Raw genomic sequence first — 20890 nt, forward strand, 5'->3', positions numbered from 1 at the left:
TCCGTGTGTACCGATCCCACCTTCACAGCACAAAATCCCCTTTTCCTCTGGGGTACAGTAAGATTCGAGCAAGATGGAACCGAAATCCTTTGTATTGGCTTTGGGCCATAAATGCGGTAGAGAAGGGTTGCGCCCGAACCTTCAGCATGCGCAAACCTGTTTGCACGCCTCTTGCGGAACGAGATCAAACTGAAACTATTAATGCGGGCATGGAAGCGAACGAACTAGGAAAGCAGCATGGAAAGCGAGGCTCGTTGCACCCCCCAAGTTGCGAGTAGGGCGGTAAGGGACGGGACTCTTATCCCCCGACTAAGGTGCTTCCATTCCCTACGTATGCCGCTACATGCCTTCGCCGCATCCTCTCATGCCCGGTCCAGAACGTCACATCTTACCATGATTGGTGGGAACGCGGTTTCTCATGATAACAGGGGATATGCTGCTTCCACCCGACCAATCGGTCCTGGCCCAGATGCTAATTCAAAAGTGTTCACACGCCAACTGGGTGGTAAGCTGCAGGATCTGGATCAACTGGCACGGTATATTATGCATCCGGGGTGGTATCCGCTCGAACTACTGATGGAATTAGGTCAATCGGTGAACCTCAAACCGGCTTCCAAGGATTGAGATAGGCAGAGTTCCCTCACCCTAGCAGCGGAATTGAATCAGAAAGCAAGACAGAATAGGCTCTTACTGCTCTAGAAAGAACTTCCCTTGAATCAACTGCTATTGATATTAGCTGTGGGACTTCGGTGCCTTAAGCGGAAGAGGGGATTTCTTTCTCTTTCTGGCTTAGCCTACCAGGGAAATAGCTCCTTTGATAGCCCTTTTAAGTTAAGGCGGGAAGAGAGGAGAATATTGATATATTTTAAATATTTTATTTAAATGTAGATGATATATTATTTAATTGTTCAAAACATTAACGTGCGAATTTATATTATATTTGCAGATATCATGAATTTGTTTGGCTCAAGCAATGACATTGTCAAGTTTAATGGACTTAATTCTACTTATTATCCGAGCAAATTCAATTTTAATTAGATATTATTGACTTAAATTTGGCATTAGATATGAATCAGAAGTCAACACAAATTACTAAGACTAGTTCTAAAGAGTATAAGTCTCTTTATGATATTTGACAATGGTCAATCAGATTGAGTTTGAACTTAATGATAATAATAATGGCTGAAAATATTAAACCATTCATGTTTAAAATAGACATGGCCAAGAATTTTATGGCTAAAGTTAAAGAATATTTTTAATCGGAGACAACTCACATGTCCATTGTGAGCAATTTTATGATAGAAATTGACATTTAAAAAATTTGAATGGTCACAATTCATTCATAATTATGTGACTAAAATGTCTAATCTGGCAACAAAATTAAAATCTATAGATATGAATGTGAGTAATTTTTTTAATTTATCATGAATTCATTTCTTGCCTGAATTTGGTCAATTTCAAGTGAATCACAATACTTTTAAAAAAATAAAATTTTTTAAAAATTAAGACATGTTAATTCAAGAGAAAGAAAGATTAAAGATCCCTCCCTCGATCCTTTGCTTCGTTGGTTTGGTTGCTTACTGATACCCTTCAAAGTAGTGTTCAAACCCCCCTTTTCTTTCGTCTGTCAATCGTTCCAGTCCCTTTACTAGGCAGCAGCAAGGAAGATCTCTCTTAGCCCTCGTTACGTTAGGAAAGGCAGTTCACTCGTAAGGCCCCAAGGTAGGCTCGGTTCCGGTAGAGCCTGGAGCGACCTGAAGATGGGGCTCACCCTTCCCTATGGAAGCAAAGTTCTTGATGAATGAGAATGTTATTCCAACTCCATGATCTCAGGTTCTTCCTCGGCCCCTTTCTTCTGTCTTTGACTTTGCTTTTTCGGGCATTCATCCCGAGACTACATTCCCTGAGGGCGGAACTCTTCATCTCAAGCCTATGGCTATCAGTTCCATGCTTTTACTTTAACAGACCTGCTTGCCCTAATCGAATGTTATCCCTGACTCCATCCCCTTAAGGAAGGAAGGTGATCCTTCATCTAATGCCGTGCTTTTCCAACTCCCCTTCTTCCCATCTCAGTCATCTCTCTTACCTGAGCATAGAAGATAAGGGAAGAACTCATCTATTGTTCTTGCATTCCTTGTTAACAATTTACCCGGTAACTGTACAAATCATACTACAATCAATTCTTTGCTAGCGGCTTGATTCACACAAAGAGAAAAAGTAAGCTATGACTTAAGTCCTGCTTTCGTAACTCTAAATAGAAGAAGTAAAGTCCTAACTAACTCCTCAAGCTATAAGTCTTCCCTCTTCCTTGCCTACAAGAGGTGAGGAATGAGGCTGATTTTGGCCTTCGTAATGCCCGGCAGAGAGCCTTTAAAAAGAAAGACTTCTTTACGGCTTTCCTAAGTCGGAAGATTACTGGCTTGCTGCCTTATCTCTTGAACAACATGCGAAAATGCGAAAGAGTAATTCAATCAATCTTTTTACGTGTAACAGGAAAAGAGTCTGAATCGGAAACTGCATTTCTTACTCCGGGAGAAGAGAGGGGACAAGTAAGAGAGGAGGCTTTCAACTGACTATCTCCATAGATAGAGGATGCTCCTCCTTCTCAGGTCGGGATGGGATTCTAACTACTAAATAGTCTCTTCCCACCGGAGCCTGAGGGGAAGAGACTATTTAATTAGACTTTCTATGACATTTCATCATAAGTAGCGATCATTTTCTATTCTACGGCTTAGAGGTCGAGTTAAGTAAAGACCCTCCGTAAGACCTCCTAAAGAGGAGAGAATTAGCATTTCATCTAAGGGGCGAAAGCCAGGGTTATTGGATTTCTTATTAGTTTCGTCTACCTTAAGGGAGTAGGATCAGACTCAATTAGAAGGCATTGCTTCCTTCGGATCATAATCTCTTCTACTGGGAATAGATCTACTGTCAAATCTCCTTTCTACCTAGGTGTAACCTTTGAGAATCCGTCTTCCTAGAAATGCCTCAACCTTCAATCTGAAACCCTTCGACTTCGATCGGCCTAAGAAGGAGGATCGTGGTCTTATTAGTTTATCCTCCCGTCTCTGGAACAACAGGAGGGCTACGCCCCTTTAGCTACCTGGGTGAGCGCCTCTTGGAATATTCGACTTAACTCCGAAACCCCTCAACTCAGGAACTGACGGTTGGCTTGAAGAAAGACCTTCCAGGAGCTCTACATCACCCTATATATGATATGGGATTGATTGAGCCGGCATTCTTGTCAATGTGGGCATTCCTACGAACATACCATACATGGAGCCAATGTAAAGCCGGGTGCGAAAAGTTCAGTTCATTTGCCTTCCAGGAGCTCTACATCACCCTATATATGATATGGGATTGATTGAGCCGGCATTCTTGTCAATGTGGGCATTCCTACGAACATACCATACATGGAGCCAATGTAAAGCCGGGTGCGAAAAGTTCAGTTCATTTGGCGCTTTTGAGAGTAAGCAAATGAAGATCTCGAGTTAGGCGCTTGAGATGCGACTGAACTAAGACCTGTACGTGTACGGTGTTTAGAGCGAAGACATACGCTTTCTGAAAAAGATAATCTCCACCCTAGCATGCAGTATGAAATGAATGCGTTAAGCTACTAATCAGGAAGTTATCCAATGCAATAAATAAGATAGAAAACTAACCTAGGGGTCCAAACCTTGACGCCAGACATTTAATGGAAAATTGAAAAGTCCGAATGGCAACTCACTCAAGAGTCAGTCTGTTAGAGCGGTCAAGCAGGAGGAGATTACTCTATACGGGCTAGACAGACTGGCAGGAAAGATGGAGTTATCTATTTAACTGAACTGCATCTCGTGCTATGAATGCTAACCCAATCAAGCAATCCCAGCAAGGTGTTGTAGAGGTAAAGGCAGTTATTATAGCTAGAAGGGGAAAGAAACTGCCTGAAAGGCATAGGCTGGCTGCTGAGCTTAATCCCAGATATAAACGCTACGATTCACTCTTACGTGGAAGAGTAGAAAGCAGATAGTCCTATTCCCATATTCCTATCCATAAAAATTCAAAAAAAAAAAAACTTTCCTGCGGGAAAAGACAATCGAATCAGATCGATAGCAGATCTAGGAATAGAAGGGGGGGCTGCTACTTACAAAACATCCATCCGCAAAAAAAAAGGGCCTAAAACGCATTAAAAGGCCAGTGAGCTCCCCTCCCCTTGACTGAGTAAACTCTTTTTTTCTATGAACAGAATGGGTCTACGAAGGAGAGTCCTTCTATGATCAATCATAATCATGCGAGCATTCCAAGATCCAGATAAGGGCTTTCCCTGCGGGTCAGGATTATCCTAAGGCGGAGATCTTCAAGGTTTGGAACCTGCGAGCTGTCTGCTTTAGAAGGAGAGGAAAGAGCAAGGAAGGTCAATATCGTAATTACATCTTCCTAAAGGATTTTCGTAACATCACAACGGGAAGCAAGGCAGCCTTTAGCTACCCCGGTTACCGAACCTAGAGAACAAGGGAGAGCTACTAGCGAACCTGCAATTCTGATAATTATAGTATTACGTAGCACAATAACTTTCTCTGTCTCCAAGTACAAGTAGATGTCCACGTAGGAGTGCAGATCCCTAGTTCTAGTTATGGGTTTCCCTCATAATCAAAACAAGAAGTGAAGATAGAGTTGGTGGGGAAGGCTTTCCGGGGTGGCGAACCAGGTTTCGATACATGTCTAGTTGGCGCAGTTGGAAGTTGCTTGGGAGGATCCGTGCTGGTTGGTAGACTTGCTGGGGTGGTTGTTTTTGGTGACATAGATCCATAGGTATTTGCAGTCGGCTCAATCAAACTCAATGACTCAAGGGGTAAGGTGTAGTCATAGTCAGCTTCCCCGCTCACGTTTCGGGTTGCTAAGGTCAGATTCTTGAAACAACAGCCCCATTGACTAAGAAGGGGGTAGGAGGCCGGGTGGCGAGAAAAGAAGATTTCTTATTTTATTTAAGCAGCGAGACCCTACCAGCTTCGGAGCGATCGGATTGGACCTTTCCCAGCAGCGCTGGTGACAACATGAAGGAAAGAGAAGTGGGACGGACTAAAGCAATCATATATATAAAGTAATACTAAACAGAGCATCCTGCATATGATCAAATCTGTGCTATCAGGCATTGGAGCATCAGCATCCTTCACATGAACCCACTACTGATATGAAGCTAGATCTCGATCCCATGTTCTCTTCCATTCTTCTGGTTATTGGGTTGGTTATGGGTAGTTCACTTGTGTCCCTTTCCACCTGCTCCTCTTGATCAAGCCTAAATTCCAACCCGGCCTAGATAGAATAGGTTTGGTTTCCTCTCCCGCCTATTCAACTATGGATGGAGCACTAAAGCTTACTGCCGTCACCTGCCCTCTTTGAGTTCTATTAGAATGCCAGCCAGGGTGTGGCATAAAAAGCATTTCTTTGACCCACCAAAAGATTTCATTCCTTGACTTGAGTTCCTTTGAGCATTAAGGCTTTACAGCGCCTGATCTTAATGAATGATCCTTAGGTTAGGTGAGGTGCCGAGTGGAAGGTTTTTCGGGGATGCCGAGAGCAACCATCAACGAGTGATAAGATGAAAAGGAATTTCTCTGAACTCCCTTCTGCCGCAATGGTGTGGGGCGTGAAACCAAAGATAAGAAGTTCCTAGTTCCTACAAATGCCCATTGATGAGAAGGGGCTGGGGAGACTGGCTAGCCTACCTATCCATAACAGAGATGGAGTATAGTGCTCAACTTCTTGTAGCTTGCTCAAAGAATGCTTTAAGGGGGTCGGGAATCTAAGACGATACGAATTCTGTCTGCCGTTGGAGAGCTATGATGAACCCTAAGAAAGAGTTCCGTGCGCCTAAGAGGAATGGTTTTTGAGACTTTACTTTCTTCTCACAGGTCGGAGACAAGAAGTCTTTACCACCAGAAATCCAGCCTCTACCATAGCATAGGTCAAATGATCAGTTATAACCAATGGTTTCGCAATCTCATTCCTCAAATCAAATACTGGGAAACAAGATCGAAGAGTTTCCAGAGAAAACCTTTTCAGCTTAGCTTAGGATCTTCACCTTCCAGGTGGTCTACTGGTCCCTCCAAGATTCAATTGTGGCATCCGGATCAGTTGACTGTTTAGCTAAGTATTTCAACCGGACCCACCTATTCAATAGCGACCGCTCTAGAAATTCAGTGGCCCCAAGGCCTAACTGAACCTGGTAAGACCAATTGTATCGGTCCTTACATAAACAGAAGAGTTAAAAGACCTTTTATAATACAAAATAGAATAAGACATAAGGATCCAGTGGTAGAAGTAGACCGTGACCTAACCAAAGATCCAATGGGAGATTGCCCTTAGTTAGCCAGCGAGTCTCTCTTCAATGGCTATCTTCATCTTCCATGTATATGTTTTATACACGAGGTACGGAGTCACTCGACTAGCGCTGTATCCCAAGACGGGGTATAAGTTAAGTAGCCCTTCCATTCGCAATAGTAGCAGAAAGATTCAAGCCGGTCGAAAACAACTATAAATCAGCGTTAACATCCATTTCTCTTTTTCTGGCCGGCTAGTAGTTCCACTGTATGATGCTTATCGGATAGATTGATTGGCAAAGAAAGAGTACAGAGGTGAACCCCGAACTTCTTTACTTCATAACATCATAACAGAAGGTAAGATATATTTCTTTTTTTATAAGGAACTTAACTCATTCGTGTACTGATTCCGATTTCCCTCCCACTTTTATAGCCTTTGAAATGGAAAGCAGTAAAGAAGAAAGTCAACCTCTAAGTCATCTACTGCCCTAACTAAACCACCAAGAGCGGATAAGGCTAAATAAAGGGTGGATACTCTGCACCCACTCCCGGGCAAAAGCATGCTAAGGGCGCTGCTTACTCCTTCAATAGCAAAGAAAAGAAGCAAGGCCCGCCACCACGAAGACTAATCAGACTCTCGGATGGCACTAGGTTTCCTAACTTATTTACTTTATCTGAAGATTCCAAGAGCTTTTTTCTCTACTAAAGGCCAAAGGGAAGCCCAACATCCCATGTCGGGATGGACACCGGTCTGGCCCGCACCTTCCAATTGACTTTGGACGTGACGTTCTAGACACACAAACGGGTCTTACGTGGCGGATCGCAGAGTACTTCTTTAGGCATGGCCCTTTTCTCTTTCATGCCGTTAAACGGAAGAATCGGCATTTCCAAAAGGTTTACCCCCAACGCTTGAACCCCAACTTCAAAAGGCATTTTCGGGGACTAGCTCTGTAGCCAAAACACATGAGACACATAGAACGATTACAAGTCGAACAAATTCCCCATCCCTTCTTAAATTCAAACTTAATCAAATCAAAACAACCATCGACCATCCCTTCTTTCTAAAATAATGTGAGAGTTTCGGACTAGTAGCTAAGCCTCCAGCCTTTTTAGGAATGATAAACGAGAGTAGTCAGGAGTGCGGAGCTTAGGGCTCAGGGAGCGCCTGGTGCTTGTTTATGAAAGATTCACCGGGCAAGCAAGTGATTTCATACCTGCGGGAGCAAGCCAAGAAGCCCTTCAATCTAGTTCAAAAGTAAAGACTAAGTAAGGTAAGGAGGTTACTTGTACCTCGACCATAGGTAGAGTTAGCTAGTCATGAATCCCTAGCTTGTTTAGTAAAGGTCAACTCACTTTGCTTAAGATAGGTCAGCAGGACTTCTTTCTCACCCTCGCCGGGTCTACGTGGTTGGTAGATTTCGCCCGATCATAGCCTAGATTGACTTCTTTCAAAGCCATGCATCTTACCAGAGACGAGAGTTCAACTTGGCATCGAGCCGAGCTAGGAGTGACTTTTCCTCAACTATGGTAATGGTAGTAGAAGGCAGGCGGGGAATGACGAGAGAACCCGAAGGAAGCGTTTCCCCAAGACTCGAGAACAAGAAAAGGAATATCTTAGCGTGATACTCGGGGAGTACTTGAAAGCAATGAATAGCTCTCTAAGGCTGCAAGCAAGATGGATACGGAAACCCTGCAAATGAGTCAAGAAGGCCTGTCAATTCAGCAAGAGCATCGGTCCTATCGTTTTCCCTTTGACTTTACTAGTGGGGCTTGCTGCAGATAGACCCCTTCCTAACCTAAAGAGCAACTTTCTTTCCCGATCTCAATGAAAAAAGGTACTGATCTAATCGGGAAAGCCGGATCAGACAAGGAAGAAGGAAGAGTTTGCGAAAGATTCAATTCTGTCAAATCCTATACAAGAGGCTTGCTCCATGGAATACGGGAAAGTCAAGATGCAACTATCCCTAAAATAAATGGCTGTATACAGTGCGATATGGCTTAGCTTCTCTTAGCTCTAGGAAAGAAATAGCAGTTGTCTGGTCGGAAAGAATGAAAGAAAAGTACACCTTAAAAGTGAAATGACGAAATTCAATTTGTCGATTCAAAAGCTGTAAATGAAAAACTATCAATATAGGCTCAGCTGTGTCACTATTGAAAGTTAAGCCGAAGGAAAGAATCCGAGGGGAAGAGCCTTTCAGTCTAAGGGGATGGCCTACTGTCCTTTATCTCTACACCGAACCGGGTTACAAAACAACCTTTCCATCTTCATTGACCGAGTAGCTGGACAAAGAACAAAGGAAGGGTACCATCCCCCTTTGGAGAAACCTTTCTTTTGTTCAAGGTTTTCCTATGTAGGTAGTTTTTTACTATCATGGAATGGGGAGAGAAAGAGAAGATCAAGAGTTTCGAAAAGCACGCAAGTCTGAAAGCAATCGAAGTTCTAACTTTTCCCGTGGAAGGACAGGAAAGAGGAAAGCCTCAGAGGAGAGAGTGATTCAGCTGCTAACAAGCGCTGGTTTTTCCTGGAATGAAGGGTTATTCGGGAAACGTCTGTTGATGAGGAGGTGTTACATAGTAAAAAAGGAAACCAGGGCTCCGTTCGAAGAGACGAAGTTTTGTCCTTCTCCCTCACATGCTCCTTCCCATGAGCTACTCGGTTGGCTTCGTGAACGAGAACGCCGATCACCCTCACGCGGGAAGATGAACATTTAAAGGGCTGAAAGGGTAGCGACGGGATGTAGATGTTGATTTTGGGGGTCGCGTACTGTAGTTATAATGCCTTCGACACACACGGTTGAGGCTTCTACTTTTCTTTGGTCCCAGCATGACCGACCGAGTGTAACGACCGCAGAAGGTACGGCCGAAGAATTCATCTCCAAGTCAACAGCATGTCGGGCAGGTCAAAGGCTCAAATCCGGGGAGAATCGAGAGGAACCTAAGCGAGGCCGAAAAATTGATATTACGCAATCCTTACTGTCCATCTTTCTTTATCCGCCAACCCCCGGCCCCCAATAGAATATGGGATATTTTATGCCTCGTGAAAGTAATGACTGGCAAAGCCATACTCCGTAATATCCAAAAAAATATCATTTAACGTAGACCCGCCGGATCCCCAATGAATGACCTGCTCTACTCTTTTTGAATATGTCTAGTTTTCCGGCAGGGAAAATCATGTGTTACCGTAAGTTTTTTGACACTTTCGGTGACAGCATTCAAAAGTGTATCCACAGCGTTCGTTTTGCTCCAGGGGATCGTAGTTCAAATTCGTATGGGGAGCGGGGGAGGTTTAGATAAGAGGGAGGGGGACTGCGAACGCATTAAGAAAGCAAGCCCATGAAGCGCCAGGGAACCATGCATTCCTCCCGGGCTGGGCTCAGGGACAGCAATCAAGCGAACGCATTAAGAAAGCAAGCCCATGAAGCGCCAGGGAACCATGCATTCCTCCCGGGCTGGGCTCAGGGACAGCAATCAGCCGCTTCCCCTGTAGTCGTCAGCTCGTTCTTGACAGATCCGATCGGGTGTTCATAATCTGGAGTAAAAGGATTCGAACCTTTGCATGCCGGTACCAAAAACCGATGCCTTACCACTTGGCTATACTCCATACGGCCTTTTTTTGGACGGTAGAACGAACCGAACGGGGAGCCCTTGAACCTTGAAGTAGGGCTCGAAGAACGAGCCGTGCAAGAACGCGGGGATATAGCAAGTAAGCAGCAAGTTCTCCCTTCACGGACCGACTACAACAAGCTCGCGACTCTAATCTAATAGAAACAGATGGTAAGCTCTCTGCTCTATTTGCTTGCAATGCGTTTACCTATCAAAGTTGGCGAACGCTTCTGTAACCTTAGACTCGTTACGCTGTTCGCCCACTTACTTAAAGACTCGTTGGCTCCGCGTCCACCGAAAGTCGGTAACCTTCGTCAGCATTTGGTACTCTCTCGACAGCTTCAATAGTTCACTTAAAGCCTTTGGTGTAATGAACCGCAAGCCCTTCAGAAAGAAATAAAAAAAAGGCTTGGTTGCGGGAACCGACGGTGACGAAGGTTACCGGGCCGATGCGGCCGGTTACCGGGAACCGCAAGGTTGCAAGGTTCCCGGGAAACGACCTTCCCTTTGTTTGTAAAGTAGGCCTTTTTTTTGATAAAGAGAGTTGACATAAAATGGATCACGGAAGAAGACGTATCTGATGAATGATTCAATCCCCTCTCACCCACACGGGTTCTTCTATGGAAGGGGTTCCCCTTCTTCTATGTGAGGTGGGGCGTACGTAAGAGCGGAACCTAGATAGAACGCGGAGCGCCGGCCGCCGATACAGTTACCATGCTTACCAGCTCTTACCGTTGCCGCCTATAGATATAGATGGAAGGTAGCTTGCTTCTCTTCTCCTAGGCGGCTACCCGCACATGTTATTCGCGAAGAAAAGGCTGCGAGCGGTTCTTCGCTTAGTAGAGCTACCGGCCGCCGGTTACTTTCTGAGGGGCTCCGCAGGAGAAAAAGAGGGTCCCCCTTACTCTTCTCTCTTAAAGCTTGCTTTAGAAAGCTCGGCGAGAAAGGGTTGGTTAAGAACCTTTAACTGTAAACCATATTAAAGTCACTCAATGGAAAGGTTCGCCTTTGGAATGAAGATGGATGAGCAGAGGTTTGAAGCCGCTCGACCAACAACGTAAAGGAAGGGGTGATGTTAGAGTAAGGGGGCGCGAAAGCCTACTTTACTTTAGAGAAAGGCTAACGACGCGCATCCGCTGGGAGAGAGAGGAAAGCCTGGAACTGAGGAAATTCGGGGGAAACATGGAATCGGTCGCTATACTGGGGGTGAGACATGACCGCGACTTAAGATTCAAGTACCGTTGAAAAGACTAAAGGAACGGGGGGAATTACTACCTGTAATAAAGCACAGGCTAATACGAGCCGACCAGAACTTAGATTACCAGATCCTGGACACAATCTTCCTAGAGATGGAGAGCCCCTTGCCCCGCCTTTTCTAGCCTCTCCTTTTTGCTTACCTAGCTCTTGTCTTAGTGACTCTTCTTCTTTTCTAGGTTTTTTTCTGAGTGTTAAAACAGTAGATTTGGCATTTGCCAATGAATTGAATTGGATCCGCCCCGATTCGATCAATAATGGGATTCTTGGCTAGAAGAAAGGTTCTGTGACATGGACGCCCAGCCCAACAAAACTCGGTCGGTTGGCCTACCTAACAGATGATAAGATTCTCGATCGATTTGATCGAATTTTGAAAAGTATTTCTCATTATTAATAACAGTGGAGCTTTCGATCAAGATGTTCTCGCCTCCCCCGTTTGGGCTCTCGCTCGAATCGGAACCTTTATGCGTTGGTAGGCTTTCGACTCAATCGAATTACCTATCGGGCGCCAATAAAAGAAAAAGTTTTCGCCTTTCTGAATTCATGCTCATCATCTGATGCAGAACTTTTTTCATAACCACCATCCATCCCCAATCACATTCCACATCCCACTTCAAACTTATCGATTCCTCGGGTAGGGTAGCCCCCTCTAGAAAGGCATTCCAGCTTCAGAGGCAGGTGAGCGGGGTCAGGAAGGAGTTTGACTGCTGGGATGGGGAAAAAAAAAAAAAAGAAATGGATTCTCCTTACTCTAACAAGTAAGCAAGTAAACTACCTGCCGGCGAGAAAAATGAAAAAAGGCAAGGGGGAGATAGGGAAGAGGAGATTAAGGATAGTCACTCCGCTCCATAGATAGTGAACACAGATTCTTGTTTCATTTTCAATTCCTTCCTTTCGGGTCGAAAACGCGGGCTGCTGGTGGGGCTGTGCCCATTCTTTCTCCCTCTTCTTCCGCTTTACAACCAGAATAAGGAACCTTTTAATTAACCAACCCTACCTGTCGATGAAAAAAAATAGGAAGAGGGCTTGACCGAATAGGGCAAGGAGTGACAGCTAGCGGATCTGAATTATATGGAATGTCCTACTCCTGCTGTACGATGGAGGGCTTTCCGATCAACCAATCCCCTCTTATTTTAGGGACATCTCTTTGTTAGGTAGGGCCAGGGATCACTAATTAGTCGAATGAGCCCATCCCTCTTATCATTTATTGGTCGATCCGGCTGGCGGCTCCTGCATCCATCTCCTGCGTCTCCATGGGGCCCCATCATACAAGTTTGTTGCTACTAGTCGAATCAATAATCAATAGAAGTCCCAATAGAAGTTTACTGACCTGGCTCTTCAATCGACGATCTACTGTTCCCTCTTAGTTGCGGATGCCCATGCTTTGATTCGAAAGCCCTAGCCAGTGATGAATCCCCAGTAAGATCGGAGTCTTTCATTCCTCCTCCCTTCAGTCCAGTTGGAACCCGTCCCAGCAACGCCTACTGCAAGGTGAGGCTCCGCCCTTCCCCTAGAATCCACTCCGGGTCGGAGGAGCTGCTAGTCCAACTTCTTGAGCAGCCGAGATATTGAACAACGAACATTTGAGCAAGCTACCTTGCCTCACCCTGAGATGAGAGGGAAGGTCGATTTGACTCGAATCCTGGATCTGATCTTGAATCCTACACCGGTTAATGATGCGATGGGAGAAGTTTTTTTTTCATCAATGCTGGCGTTAAAGTGGGTTTGGGCGAGGCTCGTCCATGCCCAATACCAATGGACAAACCTCTGATCTGCCCCTAGCTCTATAATCCACCCGTCTTCCCCAGTCCCTGAAAGCCCTCCTATCCTTGGCCTAGCCCTCTATCTCAACTCGAGTCTTAAGTTCAGCGGCTTTCATCGTTGACGAACACCTGCGCTAATAAGACAAAGAAGTGGGGAGTCTTCATAAAACGAAAAGCTTTCAGTCCTTGAATGAAAAAGTAACAACGAATTCGTGGAATGAGGGATCAAGAAACGGATAGGGAGGGGAATGGCCTTTCCATTTTTGGTGGACCTTCCCTTGAATTGAACCGGTCACGGAGCTCTCAATTGAGTTGTTTAGGTGATGGAATTCCATCTCTAGTTGGGTTCGAAGGTTATAAAATGTGGTGCGGGTTCATCTCTCTCGACCTGTTCAGGTTCAAGGGGAGGGCGATCGAGGGGACCCAGACTTAAGATCTCTTTCTTCTCTATGGCGGGAGGTTTCTTTCGTATCAAGAGTGTGTGTGTTGGGGAGGCCAGGGAAAGACGGATTGGATCGAGAGGCGATGCCTACTCTACTCGTTACCACTAAACGACGAAGCCAAGAGCGGAAGGAGGGACTTGAACCCTCAACCTCAGCCTTGGCAAGGCTATGCTCTACCATTAAGCTATTTCCGCCAGCGGGGCAACATCAAGCAGCGAAGCACTACTGAGCAATTCACGTATCACTTGAAACGGACGACTTCTGTTTTTCCGCCGGACCACACTCTTAACCTCCGATCGAGCTACGAGCACGAGTAGGTAGGCGGCTAGCTAGGGGGGAGGGGCGGCTGGGCTGGGCTGCCTTTTCAATCAATCTCCGCCGCCTTAGACAAATGGGGCCGCTATTGGTGCGAGTTGTAAGGAGTCTTGGTCTCGAGTCGAGCTGGGGCGTCATTTCATTCTCGTAACGGGAGTGAGTGCACCGCAAGATCAGACGAGTTACTCCCTCGCCTCCTTACTAATAATAAGAAAGGGGGTGGCATCTGTCTTTTTTTTAAGTGAAGTCATTTCCTAAGACGGCTCCCCTTATTTATTGATAATCCAAGCGGATCGGATCCGGGAGCAGAAACATGAGTGTTTGTATCTTTTTCAACAGGAATGCATCAACAAAAAAGCCCTTCCATATGGGCATGAACTTTGTCAAAAAATGAATTTCTAGCCTTCCTATTGATCTTGATTAGTTCCAGCTTGTTGAGAGTTCTCTTTTCTTTCTAGACCGTCTCCTGAAAGACCTGCTTATCCCGCATGTGCTTTCGGGGCCCCCCACTCATTCAATCACTTGCTTGTGATTGCAGCCATTCCCCGAAAAAGGGAGAGACGAGGGAATCGTCTGCTCCCGTTCATGTGACGAATCGAACATCGTTAGGTCCCGAATTCCGCGAACCACCGGACCTAGACCAAGATCTCCATTACGTCGTACGATATATCGATCCGAAGAACTAGTTGTAAGTCATCCATTCTGCTCCTATCTAAAGTGATGCTAGGCTGCTTCACGCGGGTGCGCTTCGCTCGGCCACATAACATGTTTTAAGCTAACTGCATGTCGAGCGCTTAAGCGGAGCTTGTGGTCACTCGTTCCTCGCCTGTTCCAATCCTAGTAAAGAGCTTCAGATCCGATTCTACACTACATACGATATTCCATTCCGGCCCTCACTAGCTCTTCGCTTGGTTGTACAAAGAGCATGCCCGAGGGGCTACTACGCTCACCGCGCACTTGCATCACCACCTGAGCTTCGCTACCGCTTCGCCCAGCTCCTACGCCTACCACGAATCTTGAATCATCACGTGGCTGCTAAAGCTAAGCTTCACACGGCCCTGAGGAAGCCAAAAGACCCTCTCACGGCCGAAGGCTCCGCAACACGTTGGAGAACTTTTAGATCCCGCCCTAAAACGCCCATTTTCCTAGAGTTCCGAAGTGATCCTCATTCTCACCGCAGCCTTCTTAAGCCAGCCGAAAGAAAGCCGGGCAAGAATCGCATTGGTAGTACGAAGGGGGAGCAGAATCGTATCTGGCAGTGGTTCTTCGGATCGATCACGGATTCTCGGCCCCGTCGTTTGGCTTCCACTCCAGTTGACCTCTCTTGTTCTCCCCCCCCTGACACAACCGGGTGGAGGACTCATGTAAACTTATTCCTGTAGGTCCCCGTTCAGGAAGGCATTTTTCACATCTAATTGGAACAGAGGCCAATCTCGATTCGCAGCAATAGAGAGCAGGAGACGAACAGACTTCATCTTGGCTACCGGGGCAAAGGCTTCCTCGTAATCTATCCCATATGTTTGAGTCAAGCCTTTACTAGCCTGACCCTTTCCTCCTTTCTCCCACAAAGCTTCCCTTCACAACCAGCCCCATATCCAATTAGTAGAGATCGAGATGGGGAGACTCAAAATGATACAAATGCGCATTTCCTCTCTGAATCGAGAGGTATCAGATCGAAGTAACATAGTCAGTCTCGGGACTGCCTTCCCTAATCGAATGTGAGGCCTAGGGATCCCTACAGCTAGTAGTCAGAGTCTCCCCTGCTATGTCTGTAGCAAGGTCCAGCGCTTTCCTTGCAATTTCCCTGTTTTCTCTAATCTACGGGGATCGCTCTAAATAGCTTTTGTAAAGTATAGTTCCATCCACCCCCGATGCTTCCTCTTGTAGAATGAAAGCTTCTTAACCTCTGCTCTGAAACTCGGGCATTCCCTTATCTGAACTTGGCGGGCAATCGTGCCCTTAGCTTCTGTGCTTGCAGTCTGCCATAGAGGTGGGAGGGGGAGGAGGTTCAAACTAATCACCATGAAACTAGTACCCGTATGGCCCTTTTCTTACTTGGATGGGAAAGCCCCTATTCCCGATTCGATCAGTGATCGTATGGAATAGATTGGACTGCTTCCTCTTTTGAGGCTGTCCGCTCCGTAGCCTATTGTCTTGGGAAAGTGGCCTGAGAGTGCTGCCTATCGTCCAATCTCATTCTTATCTATTCCACTGGCTGTGACAAAGACATATCTGCTAGAACGAGTGCTTTAAGAGTACGGTCATAAAGTCTATTAAGAGAAGGATGCCTCACAATTGAAGTTGGTTGGAAAGACTTAGTCTGGCTATTACATCATCCGATGATGAGATCTCTTATCATAGATCGGACTCTTCCTCCAATAAGATATTAGCTGTGCCCGACTCATAAGGAGGCTAAGTCGCAGCAAGTGAATAAGTTATTACACTTCCTAATGATCATGACTCAAGCTTAGGCACCCGCTCGATCCGGTTTAAGAATCAAACCTCGCAAATGGTTCTGCTGGACGGGATTTAACCTCCCTAAATGGAACAAGATTCCCACTTCCGAGTTGGATACGGAGCTTTGCCTTTCTATGGATTTCTATCTCCCTTCCGCTAATTGCTTACGAACCAGGAGGCTGCTGAGGAAGGATTTGAAAGCATGCTATGTATTGAATTGAGTATTGAATGGAAGCGGTTTAGTTAGGTACCAGATGACGAGAAAGTCCTAACTTAACTAACGTAATGGGTTGTGTACCAGTTGAGGAGTAGGACCCGGCCCTTAGGCCGCGAGGATGAAAGCCTAGTACTTTCTATACGTCAATAGGACTTCCTCCTTATATATGAATAAGCGCAAGTTTCCCTTTTGAGAATTAGCTGAACTGCGCGTCGGAAGTATCTCAGGCTAGGCCTTACATCCTGATCCAAGCAAGCAAAGGAGGGAAGGGACCTCTTAGTTGTTTTTGTTCGTTTACCAAGTTCGGCATTAAGGCTTTGCTCTATTATCACGACATGGACTCAGGGACATTTTTTTTCAATGCCAAGGTGATGATTTTGATTTCTGGGGAAAAAGAGTGATAGCTAGAAAGGAAAGGCAGCGAGCCCTTAGCGACTGCAATGCCGCTGGTAGGATGGCACTATGCAGCTGGGAATGAGTTGAAACCAATGTAGGGGCACCCTTCCTGAAAGCATTTCCGAAATGCGAGAGGTTTGACAGATGACCGGCGGAATAGCATTCATTCATAGGTATCCTTTCTCTCGGTTATAAAGAATAACTTTCTATTTTTTAATGTATAAAGGAAAGATATTCATATGCCTCTCCGATTCCTAAGGCGTAACCACGCGATCTTTACTTTAGGTCATCCGGTGGCGTGATTGTAATAGGTTTTTTATACATGTCTGGGCAGGTAGGATTAAATTAAACCATTAACTCAGCTAAGACAAGTGAGGTATGGTTAGCATCATTGGCGATAAGGCATTTTTCTCGTGTGATAGCAAAAAAGGCCTGTGGGGTCAGTGAAAGCTAAAGTTCCTTTGATGTGGAAGGGCTTTCTCGGCAAGAGTGCCGTTATGGAGGCCCCACATTCGATTAGGGAAGTCATTCCAAGTGCTATGATGGGGAATAGATGGGGGAGGGCGTTGATTGGGTAAACTGGAAAGCTGAAAGGTGCTGGCGTCCTTACAGGATGAATCTGTATAGGCCCCCCCCTCCTATTCATTCAAAGTGGGCATAAATGAGTACTCTTAGGTATACGCACTCGATGCCTACGAAATGAACAAAGCATACGACTCGTCTAAGGCAGACGAGGCACGAAAACTTTTTTAATATTACGCTATTTTTTATGGTTATGCCAGCGATGTCTGGTTGTACAAAGCCAAAGCTACCATTCCAAATGCATAAAAGACAGGACCCCCGTCTCTTTGAGCTCTATTTTTCTGAAAAAGTTGTTGATGAATGAGTCGTTTCTGACTTAATTGAATAATAATTAAAAGTTTTTTTTAGAACGTAAATGATCTTCGTTTGACGCAAAAAGATGAGCTTCAAAAGACACGTAGGTCTGTCGCCTTCATAAGAGTAGGAATGATAGGTCAGTGCGAAGTTCTTTTATTCCCAAGTCAGCTAATGAAGGCTCGCCTGTCTTTGAGTGTGCTTTTGCGGAACTATTCTATTCATCTATCCCGTTCTCCTCCGTTCTGGCCCTGTCGTCACCTATTGAGAAAGCAGCCTCCGTCGCCTCTCGTTCTAGTTCGATTTTAGCTTTCCTTCATTGCCTTCACCCAGCCCTAAAAGTAGAGGAAGCTGTCACTCAATCTTTCTCAACTTGGAGTCTATCATCTAGAGTCCAAGTTACGTGATACACGGTGGTTGGCGCTAAACGCCTTGTTTTATTCCTATTCGCTGCTAACTCCCGTGAGAGTTAACAGTCGGAATGAAATCCATTCCTGTAGCTGCAAAGATTCCGTCCTACTGACCTGACCATGGTCAAGTGCTCTAAGCGGTTTATCTTCCTATTCACTGCAATGATCTAACCGCGCCTCACCGTAACGTAAAGAAGCCTGTTACGAGTAAGTGGAATCAGACTCAGTTTCAGTTCATCACAGGGATTCGGAAGTAGCTGATTCAGTAGCAGAATCTGTTGATTTAGCAGTTTCAGTAGCCGTATTTGATGATGTTTATGTTTCAAAGTCACTTCAGGAATCGATCTCAGATTTAGCATGGAAGATAAGGACAGAAGAAGATAGGTAGCTTTCCGCCCTAACTAAAACATCTAAATCTTAATAGGATGCAGCTCGTCCCGATCTGTCTCCGGTCGTAACTAAGATAGATCGATTAATCTCCGAGAAGTCCTAAAGCGGAAGTCATCTATTGAGGACAGGACTAGGCAGACGGAGGTCTAGGAGCTTGAATAGCTTACTGAATTAGCTCAGTAAGGCCTACAGCTTCTCTTGAGTCTATAGGAGTTCAGTCGGGAAGATCAGGGCGGATATGCCCCGGAAAGCAAGAAATCCCTAAATCCAGTTAGTTGGAAATCTTCTTTAGGGTAAAAGGCTGGTTTAGCTCAACAATTGATAGATTGCGTTATATTGTCTGCTTCGTTCTATTTGCCGCTAAAAGCATTCTGTCCTGATGGTTTAAAAACCTAAAAAGATGGCAGTTATCACCTGCTGACGAAGTGGTGAGGTTTGCAGAGACTAAAGATCTCCTAGCTTCTAAAAGAAGAAATTCTCACAGGCCTTTATTTCAAAGTTTCAGATTCGATTCCAAGGCAGCTTTTCTTTAGTCCTCAGGATATGATTCTTTAGTATGTTACCAGGGGCTGAGCTCAATAGCAACTTACTCAAAGACAAAGACTGCGGCTACTTTAGCCTCAGTATGTTCCTACAGTGAGGATAGGGGAATCCCCGGTGGTAAGGAATCCAAATAGAATCCAAGGGAATAGACTTCCTTGCTGCCGAACTTCTCAGAAGAAGCTGGGCCTGTAGAATGTAGAAAAGAAGACTAACCTTTCGATTTGAGTATTAGAAATAGAATGCCTTGGTTTAGACTTCTAAGGAAGGGCTTTTCTTTTGTAACTACCTAATCCCCCTGGAGGGTAAATGGCCTGATCTTTGCTTTCAACTAAGACTAAGGAAATTGCTGAAGCTGCAGTCCCTTCTTAGTCAATGGGGCTAAGAAGGGGGGAGAATTGGAATGGAATCCAAGGCTTTGCCTCTAGCTACTATCGGATCATCTTACCTTCTAACTAAGGCAGTTTTCTACTAATTCAATCGATGTTTTCACCTTACTTAACTAGAGAGCAGATGCTGGAGGGGAAGCCTACTCATCCATCAGCTGCTTTCGCCCCAGGCTTGATTCCTCCTGTTAGGCGGAATAAGGGATTGATTTCATACTTTGTAGAGTCGAAAGAGACTTGCTACTATTGATTCCTTGACTTCGAATATGGTTTACAGGTCGACTTCAGTGAAGACTACTCTAGAATCTTGGATTCCTTTGAAGAAAGGAGTCAAAAGGTACTTAATGACTTGGTATTAAGGATATCAACGATTGTTAGACAAGAACAATCTACTTTAACTATAACTATTTACTTCCACAACTTCTCTAGATTCGATGGAATTATCTTGCTTAAGCACCTAGCATGTCATTACAAGAGCTACAAGCTAAAAGCACTGATGAGGAACAATAGGCTTTACGAGTTAGCTGTCTATTCTGGTAAGAAGATGTTATTCCGCTTCAGAGACTCCTTGAATCTACTCCCTGGCAAACTTAGCGACTTAGCTAAGAATCTATGACCGGGTCTAGGCCCGAAAGGCTCTATCCCATATGAAGAGGTGAGACTGTCAAATCTGGCAAGTATGAAAGAAAGCTTATTAGACTATATGAAGCAGGACATCCTTCTCCTTGGAGGTGTAATGCAAAAAGCTCAAGAGATATATTGGAAGCTGTACAAGGTGGACATAGAAAGCAAGATAACCCTTTCCTCACTGGCTCTAACAATCTTTCGTAAAAAGTTTGACGATCCTAAGACTTTTCCTATCCATATCCCAAGCAAGTCAGGTGCAAGACACCTTCATTCGTCGTGGTTATTATGGGGGGCATTCTGATGTGTATAAACCACATGGGGAGAATCTCTTTTACTATGACGTTAATTCTTTATATCCATTTGTCATGAAGACTTTGCCAATGCCCGGAGGTGAGCCAAAATGGTACAGGAATTTAACAGGTATGGATTTATATAATATGTTTGGCTTTATTGAAGCATATGTTACTTGTCCAAGTACTATCGACAGACCCTTTCTACCCTATCGGGACAAAAATAACACTTTAATCTTCCCAACCGGGGAATTCATTGGAGTTTACTACAGTGAGGAATTCAAATATGCAAGAAGCCTTGGCTACCCGGGTCAATTATGGGCTCCCTCTCAGTGGCTATCTCTTTGAGAATCTGATGGAAAGTCCATTTGTAAGCTTTGTTAGCTCCCTATCTGAGAGCAGACAAAAAAGTAAGGAATCAGGAAATGAAGCCTTGGACTATATCTATAACTATAAGATCCTTATGAACTCTCTTTATGGCATGTCTTTGAGTGTGCTTTTGCGGAACTATTCTATTCATCTATCCCGTTCTCCTCCGTTCTGGCCCTGTCGTCACCTATTGAGAAAGCAGCCTCCGTCGCCTCTCGTTCTAGTTCGATTTTAGCTTTCCTTCATTGCCTTCACCCA

General features: G+C 45.1%; 1 non-coding gene across 1 annotated transcript; it reads right to left on the reverse strand.

Moving 5' to 3' along the window:
* Positions 1-13481: 13481 nt before the first annotated feature.
* On the reverse strand, positions 13482-13553 carry TRNAG-GCC (transfer RNA glycine (anticodon GCC)). The gene has a single exon. It is a non-coding gene; the product is annotated as a tRNA-Gly (tRNA).
* Positions 13554-20890: the final 7337 nt, after the last annotated feature.

The sequence above is a fragment of the Arachis duranensis genome, unplaced genomic scaffold, assembly GCF_000817695.3.
Source record: "Arachis duranensis cultivar V14167 unplaced genomic scaffold, aradu.V14167.gnm2.J7QH unplaced_Scaffold_6604, whole genome shotgun sequence".
Classification (NCBI taxonomy): domain Eukaryota; kingdom Viridiplantae; phylum Streptophyta; class Magnoliopsida; order Fabales; family Fabaceae; genus Arachis; species Arachis duranensis.